This window comes from Bactrocera oleae, chromosome 3 (genome assembly GCF_042242935.1).
Source record: "Bactrocera oleae isolate idBacOlea1 chromosome 3, idBacOlea1, whole genome shotgun sequence".
Classification (NCBI taxonomy): domain Eukaryota; kingdom Metazoa; phylum Arthropoda; class Insecta; order Diptera; family Tephritidae; genus Bactrocera; species Bactrocera oleae.
The window spans coordinates 3743312-3755830 of record NC_091537.1 but is presented as its reverse complement, the minus strand read 5'-3'; the positions used below and the strand labels follow the sequence as shown (position 1 = coordinate 3755830).

Here is a 12519-nt window from a genome sequence, read left to right as displayed (position 1 = left end):
GCGCTTACATTTGCATTTAAACAACTTCCAACTCAAACGCGAACGCAAATTCAATTTCAAATTCACATCGAATATGCAACTTTTAACAGCCGCTGCTGCTGCCAATAGCGATAAAACAGCATGTTAAACTAACAAAAAACTATTATGTAAATGTTAATGAAGTGGATTTGTTATTTTTACCGATTCCGATCGCATACGAAATAAGCAACACACGAAGCGCAACACTGCCAGCGAACAATTTTCAACGAGTATATTTGAGGTCAGTTGAGCACGGCGACCGTTGAGTGCCTGGACTTAAGTCTTAAGTATTCAAAGTGTCCGAAAAGTGCCTAAAGTCACTCTTTGCTTTGTTTATCCATATTTCAAGTCGTTTGCAATTATAGAAAATGTCTTTTTCAAGTGTGTCTTGAAACAGTAAGCGCGCTCACGTGTGGCTACGAGTGTGTCGCTCTGTGTGTATATGTGTGTAAAGGAAGTGCCAAGTCGCAATGGAGGAAGTAATAGATGCGCGTTTTTCCACTCATAGGCACGGAATTTAAGCGCCAAGTGTACTTATTCGATATGTAACACGCGTGTCTAATTTGTTATTGCATCACCTTATGTCTTCAAAGCGCATTAAAATGTCATAATATTTCTACATTTCCCTCAGGTTCAGGTACTCAGTATAAGAAATATTTGTAGACCACTTAAATGTGCTCGATTATTCGAAAAAAACGGTATGAAATAAATAAATAAATCAAGTGTCAAAAATATTTTAGTTATATAACAGTAATGCAATTACAACTGCACTTCATGTGAGTTTATTACTCACACTAGTTCAATTTTTGTTCAAGCAAAAACTGTTCACTTTAGAAGCATTAGAGTCACAGTGTTGCAATTCGGAATAGTAATTTATTAATTCTTTGCAAAGTTCTCTAAATATAGTCGAAGTAAGGTAATGAAGTTTTTTTTTGTAAAATTTGACCGGGACTGGTCCATATAAACAACGCGTGCAAAACGAAACGATAATTTTTTTTTCTAGATGGCTAAAACCTTTATTTTATGAGGAACAGCAGAGCATCTTAACATTATTTTTGCTGAAAGCCCTGAAGGCCATCCCAGATTCGATTTCAAAATTTTCATTACTGACAGTGAGATGTGGTCGGGTCCAGTAAGATCCTGTTGCTCGAAGCATGTATTTCTGATAAATATTGTATAATTGCTTTGTCGATATCGTCATATGATATACATATATAGGCCAAGCCGACTTCTGTGTCGATAGTTTGAAAATGAATAGCAGGTCTATTGTCAGAAACTCTGAATTTGTGATTTTTGGTCACTATAGAAGAACCTGGGCGCGGAAATAAGCCACTCCACTCTCAGAATGTATTGCAAATAGATCCAAATTGACCACTGCTCTATTTGATTTCCCGATATTTAAAAATCGCAGCTTGGTTAAAACTTCAGACCAGGTTCCTTTAAGTGCGTTTTTTTTTTGTTATCATTTCATTATGCTCTGCAAAATAAGCTACGCTATTTTAAAGCGCTCTTCGAAGCGCTATTGAATTTATTTATAATTTTAGATTCTCCAGAACTCATTTTCCAAATCCGCAATCCACTGAATGGAATTCTACTACTTTAAAGTTATGGAGATCCGCAATAAATAAAAAAGTGCCCATACATACATACCACCGTCCTCTACGTAGAAACTCACATAAAGGCGCTGTAGAAAAAGCAAAAGCAATGATTACAACTATCGGAGCAATGTTGACAGTGACTCATTAATTTGACGCAGCACTTCCTTGGCAGTGGTGGTGGTCAAAACACGAGCCATAGCCACACGCGTTTGCATACGAAGCCGAAGTTTATATAAAGTTAACAATGACAATGCGCATTCGTTTCGTCGTTTGACTGAGCTGGGTCTCGGCTTAAGTTGTTGTTGCTGCTATACCACATATCAGCCCACACACGCTCGAATGTTGATTTATTTCTTACTTCACTATCTTTATTATTGCGATTTTATAAGTTTACAGTAATTTTTATCTTTTGATGCGACGGTAACAGAATAAGTATAAGTGATTTTATTTTTAAAATGTTCTCGTAAATAGAAGTAAGTGCTCATCTCTGAATTCGAGATTTGAGGCGAACTTTCAACGGCATGGTTAATTTAAAAAGTCATCGATGCAGCAGAATCCTTCATCTGATCGTGTCGGAAGATCAAACAAATAGTAAACACAAGAGAAAATTTGTTGCGTGTTGCTGGACTCGTGCAGCTCGTATTAACGCACTGAGCGACACCAAAAGAGAATTTCCTGATAATGAGCAACAAAACATTTCGTGTGTAAACCCAGTCTGACAAATTATTGAGGAAATGATTTACTTCCAAAACTAAAAAATGCCGAAAGAGCCTGGAAGCTGTGTTACTTAGTAGAATGCAACATGGTTACAAGGATGCCGGATCCATTGTGCACAAATCTAAAAGAATAAGGCTGCTTTGATGCCATGTTAGACCGATTTTCACAGTTATAGGAGCTGCTGGTACACATTTTTAATAAAGCTTAACTAAATTGTTTATATTAATTGCCTTGAGTAAATTTATTGGCCATAATAGGTACCCATGAATATTACCGTAGTAAAATTGATAATAACTTTTAATTGCCATATGCTATGGTCCAGAGCCAATCTTTTTCTTTTGCTCTCAGTTAGTTGCACAATTATTTGATTTTTATTGATTTAATTACACATGCGTGTATTTGTTGTACATTTTACTTTGTCGCACATTTCTTTTGCACGCATTATTTATATTGCTTTAACTGACAGCTGCTTTTCAACAGGGCCTCAAGCTGCATTGTTACGTTGTTGTATTTACTTATTGTTACTTTTGTTTTTGCATTTACGACAACGGGAAGGCGGCCGCATCGAACGCAGGCGCTGCACCTGTGGCTACATGTTTGTTGTGGTTAATTTACTTGTACGCATTACGCTTAGTTGTTGTTTAGTTGTTAGTAACAGTGTTGTATTTTTATTTCTTTTTATTGCTTTTCATTTATTGCCACTGCGCTGTCGATTAAATATGACAACATTTTTTCGCAACAAAAAAGTTATACGCTCTGCACTCCGGTATTTTCCTCGAGTTTTTCTCACTTTTCCACCTGGGCGCTCTTTTGCTCTCGCGCGCGTTCTCACACACAAGCTCATCAGCCGCTGCTGAGCACTCTTATCGATTCTGCAACACATGTTGTTGCTGTCGCCGCTTTGCAGTCGGCAATCAGCTGCTATTGGTTCGGTGCAATTGTTGCTGCAAATGCAAACGCGCCGACTTTGCAGACACATTTGTTGCTATTGTTGTTGTGTTGTGCATGTGCATGTGCAGTTCACATTCGATTCGCTATATTTTGTTGTTATTAATGTCGCCCACTTTTTTGGTTTGGCTTATACCCAGTTGTGTGTTATTGCTGTTGTTTTGGTTATTGCTTTTGCGGCAACTTACTCAAAAATGCATTGACTGCTCAGCAGCAGTTGTTGTTGTGTTTCTTCATATGTATGCATTGCATATTTCTTGTATATCGCACTTTTTACCAGCATACTTTTAGCCTTGCCGCTTGCCTCTGCGGTTTTCTCCGCCGCCAATCTGTCAACTCGGTGTTGCCACTCACTCGTTGGCAGCGCTGTGCAATTTGCACACTTGTGGCGCAGCGCGCTCCATAATTATTACAATTTCATTGGATTATCGTTCAGTTTCCACTGAGTTTTCCACGCGTTCGTATCGAGCGGCGCTCTGGTGTCGCGTTAAACCGCGTGACGCGCGCGTTGCTTTATTGCACCATACGCCTCCTTATTTTATTTAACACTTATATACAGCCACACACAAGTGCCATCCAAGGGACGAGTGGACGCTTTGATGTCCTGCCATATAAATTAATATACGTCTACGTATATATTTAAGGACGCTAAGTTTGATTTTTTTTTTGCAAAGAAGAAGATAATTGCAAGTGTTTACGCGTTCGGTTTCGCAGAAAGTGTGCTTGTGTTCGTTTGTTTTGTTTTTGTGCGTTTCCGTACGCATCCTATTTGCGTGTTTCTATGCAGAGTTGCAAAGAAAATAATTTTTTTTTTTGTTTTCTCAAATATTTTTATATTTGTTAAGTGATATACAGTGCCGGCAGTGCACTTTCACGAAAGCGTATGGAGAATTTTATTTTTTTAATTGTTATTTTTTGATATATTTTTTATTTAAAGAATGATTAAAGCAGGAAAGGATTTTAATATAAAGGACAACGAAATTAAACAAGTTGAAAATAAAACTATTTATGCTTAAAATAGATAAATATTTATACTCAATTTGTGTCTTTATAATGTTTGCAAAAAATACGCTTACTAAATTTTAATGAATTTTGAATAAAAAATAATATTTAATTAATAACACCTTACTTAATATATTAAATATAAATTTAAAAAGTTTTCATAAAAACTTACAAAATTTTTTTGAAATATGAAAGAAATAGATTTTTTAATTAGAAATGTTTTAATAATACAAATATGTATTTATTTTAAAAACCAAGTAACTAGACTAGATACTTTTTTTTTGTTTTATTTTGGAATTTGTAAAACAAGTGTAATTAAATATTATTTTATTTCAACATGAAATATAGAGTAAATTTTGTAAAAACAGCTAAGTTGACAAAAAAACAATGAATGAAAATATTTAAATATTCATAGAGTAGAACATATGAAAACATAAAAAAATTTAATATTTATGGCATAAAGCAAAAAAAAGTATTAAATAAAATATTTTTTGTCAAAAAAATAAATTATAAAATAACTATTATATAAGTGGAATCAACAATTTAATAATCCGGTCAAAATATACATACACGCAAGGATACATTAATTTACATTAAGCTGAAACTTAGTGAATATGTTCAAAATATTATTTAAAATGACATGCTTAAACTCCTAATCGTTCCGTTTCTATTTTTTTATTTAATTTAATTTAAAAATTTTTTATTTAATTGTGTTATAGGCTATCATAAATAATATTTAAGAGAACAAATATGTCATTAAAATAAAACAAAATTGTTTATGGTTTTATAAGTGGTAATATGTATATATACATGTTTTATATTGTAAATGTCACAATTACTAATAATTTTGAGTTACAAAAATATGTAATATTGAAAATGAAAAAATTCGAAAAATAAACTTAAAATTGGTTATAAATTACACATTTTATCTAAAATATTTAATATTTTATCTTCAATATTAATTTATTTTACACTTCGAATCATTTAGTTATATCAAGCATTTTTACATTTTGACACAATATTAACAATTTCCTAAGTGCGCGAATAGGGGTTTAAATGCTGTAATAATCGAATAAAATATTGAATTTATATATATATTCATTTTATTTTTATCAAATAAAATATTGCATCGAACAAAATCATAACATTACTACAAAATAATATAAAAAACATTAAATAAATCTTATAATAATAAATTATAAAATTTATTACTCTGCAGGGAAAATATACCCGAAGTTAAAAAAAAATATTATATAATAAAAGAATGATTAATATATTTTATAAAATAAATAATTGAAAAGTATATATAGAAAAATTATATATCTCATAATAAAATTTATTTTGTTTATCAAATGTAAAAAATTTATCACGAAAAGGTTAATTGTTTAAAACTGAACTTACAAAAACCTTATAGCAATTTAATTGAAAAAATCTTGCTTAATATTGAACAATAATTGCTGTTGAATAAATTTAGTACCTAACACAATTTATAAATGAAATCCCTTGAGCGCTTTAAGCTCGAATTAAAGCAAAAGTAATAGAAAAGTAAAATAAAAGAAAATCACGACAGCATTCCAACAACTACAACATTTAATTTGGTTTATCATTTTAATTTGCCATATGGACGTACTTAGCTACATACATACATACCATTTATATTTAATATATACATTTATACTCATATTCGAATAGTAAAGTTATATACAACGGTTGGCCTTCAAATCTGCTTATTAACCGGCTTATTGCCATTGCCACTGCTTTGTTATTGCCACATTTGTTCGTGCAGTAGCCTTTGCGGCAGCCAGCCAGCCAGCCCGCCATATGTTGCCACTTGTTGCATGACTGCACACGCCGCATGGCAACGTTTGTTTCCACTACTGTCATTGTTGTTGCCATACGTATACATATTCTTGTTGTAGCTGCATGCCGTCACAAAGCAAAATGCCGCATTTAAACTCATCTGCACTCCGCTGGCCCAACTCACCAATTACGTATAATAAATGCTTCGAGAGAAAAAAGCAAGAAAAAAAGTAGTAACTTACACTTTTTACAACACTTCATCAATTTGCGACGCCGAATATGCCTACTGCATTCATTATGTGTGTCTGTATGTGTGAATGCATGTTTATTCACAATTAAATAGTTTTAGCAAAATAATTTAGCTAAGCGAAGCTTTTATTATTATATATGTAATCTTCTTTGCTTTTGCTTTCGGTGAGTTCATAAAATTCAATGATTCAATAAACTCATTAACAGATGTACATACATACATATACCTACATATGTGTGTATGATTCGGTATGAACTTTACATACGAAAAAATATATATATAAGTATACCAGAAGATTCGATCACGCGTTACTCTTGCTATGGTACACATCAAATACTATTAAAATAAACTCTTCAATGCAATGAAAATATTAGAATATATTTGTATATTTTCCTTTTATATAATTTTGATCAGCCTTTTGTTAGTCGACGAATTCCGCTTTCTTTGACAAGACTTACCACAATATTCATACTTTTAAATTTGGTCAATTAGTTTACCTTTTATTAAGTTAAGTAAAAGTATTATTTAACCAGAGATGTCTATATTATATTTCCTTTCTGTGTTAGACCTCTATTTATAATGGGGAATGGTGCAGAATACATTACAAGCTGAATGTCTGATAAAGAAAATGTTTCCAATCATAAATAAGAAAAGTAGAACGTCAAAAATCTAAACTTTGTTTTATTGTTTCGATTAAAATCACACCTTAAATGTATTTATATTTAAATGTATTTTTATTGCATCCTGATTTGGTTATATCAATATTTTTACCTTAACTAGAAAGAAGACTTATTAATTTTCCTTCAAAAAAATATATAAAATAACAAGTAAGGAAGGGCTAAGTTCGGATGTAACCGAACATTTTATACTCTCGCAAAGTCAAATGGTATACTCGTTTGAGATTTCTTTGTGGATTGACTGATATTTTCGGTAGAGGGTCAACTATAGGCACTGGGGTCCACATATTTAGTACTTAGGGGTTTGAACAGTTTTGGTTCGATTTAGACAATTTTTGGCCGCAGGGTGGCATACTTTAATTGCATTATTCACGCAAAGTTTTACCCCGATATAATCATTGTTACCTGATTTGCATAGTGGAAAGTGAAAGAATCAGATGGAATTGAAAATGGTGTTACATGGGAAGTAGGCGTGGTTGTAGTCCGATTTCGCCCATTTTCGCACTATGACATAGAAACATGAAAAGAACGTTATGCACCGAATTTGGTTGAAATCGGTTGAGCAGATCTCAAGATATGGGTTTTCACCTAAAAGTGGGCTGTGCCACGCCCACTGACTAATTTTGAACGCGGTTTCTATAAAGCCAATTTATACCATCTCAGAGATAAGATTTAATGTCTCTGGCGTATTTAGTGCTTGATTTATCGCGCTTTTAGTAGTTTTTAACAGTACCGTTATATGGGAAGTGGACGGAGTTGCCACCCGATTTCAACTATTTTCACACCGTCAATAGAAGTGCTAAAAACATTTGCTTCCAGTGAATTTTGTTATTATAGCATTAGCGGTTTAGGAGATATGCACATTAAACCTATTAGAGGCGGGACCACGCCCACTTTTTTTAATTTTTTTTTAAATTTTAACTGCAGATGCCCCTCCCTAATGTGATCCTGTGTACCAAATAACAGTCTTGTATCTTGTTGCGGAGCTTAGTTATGGCAAGTTATTTGTTTTTGATTAATGGCGTTTTGTGGGCGTGGCAGTGGTCCGATTACGCCCATCTGCAATACCAACCGTCTCACGGTACCATGAAACATGTCTACTAAGTTTCATAAAGATATCTCAATTTTTACTCAAGTTAGAGCTTGCACGGACGGGCGGACAGACGGACGGACGGACAGACAGTCACCCGGATTTCAACTCGTCTCTTCATTCTGATCATTTATATATACATAACCCTATATCTAACTCGATTAATTTTAGGTGATACAAACAACCGTTAGGTGAACAAAACTATTATACTCTGTAGCAACAGGTTGCGAGAGTATAAAAATTTGGTGCAATACATGAAGACAGGTGATGATGAATAATAAAAAAAGTAGTTTTTGTGAAAAAATTTACATTTCGTTGCGGCGAATTTTTCCTCATCGACTCCGAAAACAGCTTTTCGATAAAACGCATTTAAAGCTTTGGGACCCGACCACACTGAGCTAAAAAATTATTACAAATACCTTCGTATCGCCGAAACAATTTTCCGGTAAAATTTCAAATTTATGGAGAATATTTTGAAAGTCTAAAATATTCGAAACCCTTACAAAATTATCTAAAACTAAATTCTGTTACTAAGGGTGGCATGTAATAAAAATATTAGCTGCGGTCTGCTCTATGTATTTCCACCTGTTTTTTCGACCTGTCATCTTTTATGACTTTTCCTAACTTTCGTTAGCTGTGTTTTAGGGATTTTTGATAATGACATGGAATAACTTTACATTAAATATATGTATGTGCAATCACAGTGATGGCACTATTTGTTGGCGAAGTTCGAAGAGGGTAAAACAATTAATGTCACTCATACGCCCCGGAGAAACTGCGGTGCGGAAATCATATAATTTATTACCTGCTAAAAGCATTTAATTTTCACTGACGTATATTGTTTATCATGCTCACAAAATTACATTTATTGGCGTCGCAACTTTTTCTTCATTATCATAAATTTTCCTCCAGCTATTAAGCTCTTCTTATCTTTTGCATTACTTTTTCCGTTTTTTTTTAACATGTTCCTTTGAATTTTTGTCTACTATAGGCATTCGCTAAAGTTTAATTATATTTTCCAATCAACATTTCTTATGCAAATGTATTTCATTTGCTGCAATAACACACACACACACACGCAACTAATACATACATATGTACTGTTATTTATCGCATAACAATGCGCTTAATTTTACAATCACCAAATTTCTCAAGTTTTCGAATTTTATGCGAATTTTCCCACTGTGAATATTCATAAAGATAATTGCAGGCATTTTGGAGCGTCAAAACATATTGATTTGAAAACACACAGTAATAAATATAGCTATAACAAATCATACACAATTGAAAATCATTTATGTGTGTTTATATGTCTGTCAATGTGCTTTCACAGCTAACAGTAAATAGACAGAAAGGAAGCTTATCTCTTCGTTTTTTTTTTATTTGCGCTCTCACTCTCCATTTTATATTTTCCATTTCCAATCCCATTTTAACTATCCAGTTGCGTTTGCTTTTCGAAAAGTTAAAGCCGATTTGAAAGATTTATGTCGGAATTTGTCGGTTTTGCCGTAACATGCATATTGTTTAGATAAGTGCATACGATTTATCATTATTCAACTTTTAAGTGACGCGATGTTTTATCGTAATTGCGTTATTTGCATATAAAGATATAATAAGGATTTATTTTATTATTCATAAATAGTTGTTCAAGTGTTTTGTAATGTTGACAACGTAATTAATTTGAAACATTTCAGAGAAATGATGTAAAGATTTCATTTTTTCACGAGAAAAGAAGAGTAGTGGCAATATGTTCAGTTAAGTTAGAGTAATAGACTAGCGAACTAACTATACTAGTACCACTTAAACAGAAAAGGGAAAAAGGAACAATGTTCTCAGTAACCACATATTCTCTAAATGTTCTATGGTCGAATAGAACACAAACCAAAATAGTCTAGAGCCCTCAGAAAACTAAGATCATATTTTAATAATTTGTTCTATTAATAAGGCAAAAAAGGCATTTTGATACAAAATGGCGGTTATATTCCAATCTTCGAAGTCATATTTTTAAAGAGAACTCCTTCGGGCGATCTTTATTTTAGGAATTTGCGCTATTTCAAACAAAATAAAAAATTGGATCTTGATCTATATTTTTAGCTTTACATATATATTTCGCGAAATCGTCTTATCCACTTTTGGTCAGAATTCCGTAACGATAAGCTGCCAGTATTAACACATAATATGATTTTTTATTATTTTATTTTATGGCATGGGCTTTTAATTGCTTACTAAGGGGCCACAGCTATTAGAAACAAAATTTTTGAAATTGATCCGAACATGTTCCGAATCAGATCCAACCTAATAGGGATGTGCCTCTGCCTACTATAGCATGGTAAAAGCTTAGAGCGTTTCCATTATGTTATGTTGAAGTAGATGTGATACTTTAGTGAAGCTCTTTTACGGATACGTCCACAATCTTGAATTAGAAAGTCATTATAAGGATCCATCCAGTTGAGGTTAGGTTGTGCTTCGGATCTCGACACTATGTTTCATCAAATACCTAATCAGTTTGGTATTTTCATTTATCATAATTTTAGGCTAGTGCTCGTTAGTGGCATTAGGGGTTTAATTGTACCGAAAATCTAGATATATTGTGCAAGATTTTGCCGCTACGCCGAACCCTACAATTTGTCAGTGAAATATTTGGATTTCTGTTTCCAGGACGCAAGTTTGGAAGCTTAGGTTAGAACTATAGAGAAAAAAAGATAGATAGACAGCTTTCGTCATCCCTCTTTTTTTTGCACAAAATTTTCCATCGTATTATAAGAGTTAAGTTTCTTTTTTTTCCTAAAAATACACGTGCAAACCAACACTCGTGGGAAAATCAATATGATCATTTTATATCCTTATATCCATGTAAATTTTAGATCTGTGAGCGGAATTCCAATAAAATGTAGCTAAATCAGTTTCGAGGAAATTATGAATACACCACTGCAAACACAATCTTACAGTTTATTAAGTGGAAAAATTATGAAAATTCAGTTACACACACAAATATATCAAGGTACCAGAAAGGAAACCGTAAATACACACGTAAACAAATGCGCCATTGCACTAAAGCGAAAGGTAAAACTAACTTTTCCTGGCATTCAATTTGACTGCATTTTTTTATACCTATTTTCCTCGTATTGGCCACACACATACATTCATAAGCGTATGCAAACTCCGTTAATTAAAATTCTTTCAAACAGTCATAAATTTGGCACTTAAAGCGTCACGAAATCATATCAACTGACAATATTTATGCACCGAAATGGTTCACCTTACTTGCGGGTGACTGTTAAAGACACGCTTATTGGCACATTAAAGTTCAGCTTAACATTGAATTGAAAGTAAACAAAGCAATCTCAATTTTCATGAGTGCCGTTTCGAGTGTCTGCGAATTTAATTGCACTCGAATTTTCTTTTTTTCCGTTTTGAAGTCATCAAAAAAGTTTAACCAATAAATTTTACGAAGCATAATTTCTACATAACCTATAAATGTTATGAACACATTGGCAGCTGTGATTAGCCTTTAACTCACTAAATCAGCTCGATGTCCAACGAAGATAAGTATGGTATCCATGCGAATAAGTTAGTGTTCTCATTCATGCGGGTCAGTATGTAACAGCAAATACCGAATCAGATTGGTATTTTCATTTATCATAATTTAAGGCTATTTCTCGTTAGCGGAATTATGATTTTTCACTCTAGTTGTAGCGAAAATCTAGATAGGTTTACTGCTACGTCGAATCTGACAATTTTTTGGTAATGACTCGCGGACCTGTACCTACCTGCCAATAGATGTAGCTCGAATTACGTAGATTTCAAAATAATAGCGTTTAAAAGACTCTAATTTTCTGTTATTATTTTTGACAAATTATGATTGGAAATTATGTATATAAATTATAAATTATTCTACATCAAGTATTTTGGCAGGGTATATTTATGCCCAAACTTTATATACATATATATATTATAAGATGCATATAGATTTCAAGTACTAAGTTCTCGAATTAAGAGTCTTATTTTATAAGAAAGTATTGTAAAACAGCAAACCTTCACCCACATACGAGCACTACCAATTATGGACCAAATTGTTAAGTAAAATCCATTTTTGAACCAATTTCAGCGCCACCTATCGACAAATATAAATACATGGAAGACAAGTACTCTTGAATTTGAGCACAATCTACTATCTGCCTTCAGACCTCTCTCCTCACACATACAAATATTGTGCCTATCTATTAATAAATTATTGTTCGCATTTGTTAGTTTAAATATTTTCACGACTTCCATCCAAATACTGGCATTGCCATAAATAAACGGCAGCCAGTTGAACGTCAAATAAATGGCTCAAAAATCCGCTAGCTGCCCGACTACCAGCAAGCAAGCCTGTGCACCGACGACGCGGTAACTGAGTGTTGTTCGTTCGCCGCTCAC

The 12519-nt window shown here is 33.2% G+C and overlaps 1 protein-coding gene across 3 annotated transcripts in view; it reads left to right on the top strand.

Moving 5' to 3' along the window:
- The window catches only part of LOC118682154 (SUN domain-containing ossification factor), a 50892-nt gene that overhangs the window by 15018 nt on the left and 23355 nt on the right, over nt 1-12519 (top strand). Inside the window, exon 1 of one of the 3 annotated variants that reach the window (XM_036369270.2) lies at nt 3741-4162. The exons of the other annotated variants lie outside the window; for them this stretch is intronic. The gene's annotated coding sequence lies outside the window, so the exon portion shown is untranslated. Of the gene's footprint in view, nt 1-3740; nt 4163-12519 lie in introns of those variants that run through there. 3 annotated transcript variants of the gene reach the window in all.